The 1,333-nt window shown below is 34.1% G+C and overlaps 1 pseudogene; it reads right to left on the bottom strand.

The window, feature by feature from the left end:
- The window catches only part of LOC111619777, a 9,533-nt pseudogene extending 8,500 nt beyond the window's left edge, over positions 1 to 1,033 (bottom strand).
- Positions 1,034 to 1,333: the final 300 nt, after the last annotated feature.

Raw genomic sequence — 1,333 nt, 5'->3', positions numbered from 1 at the left:
ATTTGAACATCTTGATTAACATCACTTTCTTGTAGAAATTTTTGAGTACAAATGTCGAATTCAGTTCTGTAATAAACAAATATTTTATTTTGACCAAATTACATAACATACTCATGCTTTTTAGACCAAACAAAACAGCGTTTAACATTGCGCTTTTTTTCTTCGAAGATCTTTATCAGGCCTTCATTATAAGTAAATATTATACTAAAACCCTATCTGAAAAAATTCATAAAACTTGAAAACCTTTTCCAAATTTAAAAACAATAATCATCGAAATCAGTTCAGATTTGACAGTGAAATAGAGTAACATGATCATTAAAAAAGAATTTCTTTTCTGAAGTAATTTGAGAAAAAAATAAATAAAATGCGTAACTAACCTGCAATAGAGTGTCTGCAATATTCCATGCTTAGTTCCAATTTTGTACAGGCCATCATTGTTTATTTCAAGAACAACGCCAATAACATTTCTTAGGTCGCCCCTTCCTCTGTCTACATCAGGAGTCGGCACAGTCACATTATCTCCCACTTTAGCTGGTGGATGCGATTTGTCAGAAGCAGATTTCATTTTTTTTGCCTGTTTCTGAAGGTTTTCAGCAGCTGTTTGTCTTGCCTTTTGGATATCATCACCAATTTTAGAAGTTTCAGTATCATTACCATCATGATCATCTCCTGAATCATTGTGATCATTTGTCTGTCTATGGGTTAAATCAGTTTCAATAAGTTTTTGAAGGTCATCTTCATCTTAAATATTCTTTATTACTTCTGGTAGTAGTAATGTCATTGAAAGATCAACTCTGGGTTCAACTTCAAACATAGGTTTGTAAGGTGATTGTTTTATGCCTGAATGATAGGCCGTGTTTTTCATAAATTGTACATACCTCAAGCCTTCTGACCATTTAGTCGATTGACTATCTTTTAGCCAACAACTGATCATGTTCTCGACATCTTGGTTGGCTCTCTCGAAGGAGCCCTGACTTTGGCTGTGCCGGGGTTTTCCATGCACTAGCTTAAGTTCTGGCCAAAGACTCGTCATTTCACATATAATACAATTGACGAATTCTCTTCCGTTGTCTGACTGCAAAATACATGGGGCACCTATTGTCAAAAATATGTCATTCAAATGGTAGGCTACTTCTTCAGCTCATTTAGATTCCAAAACACGACGCAAAATAAACTTAGTCAAGTGGTTTTGGTAGACCATGATAAATTTAAACTTTCCATCAGATTGAGTCTGAAAATCAATGCAATCCACTTGGCATCTACTGTTCATTTCAGAATGTAAAATTGGCTTAGAAACTAAACCTCTCCTTATTTTTTTATTTTTTTTTGTCTT

Source organism: Centruroides sculpturatus, unplaced genomic scaffold, assembly GCF_000671375.1.
Source record: "Centruroides sculpturatus isolate CEXI.00-Female unplaced genomic scaffold, Cexi_2.0 scaffold201, whole genome shotgun sequence".
Lineage (NCBI taxonomy): Eukaryota > Metazoa > Arthropoda > Arachnida > Scorpiones > Buthidae > Centruroides > Centruroides sculpturatus.
The sequence above is the reverse complement of the archived record's forward strand: the minus strand, read 5'-3'. Positions and strand labels throughout refer to the sequence as shown.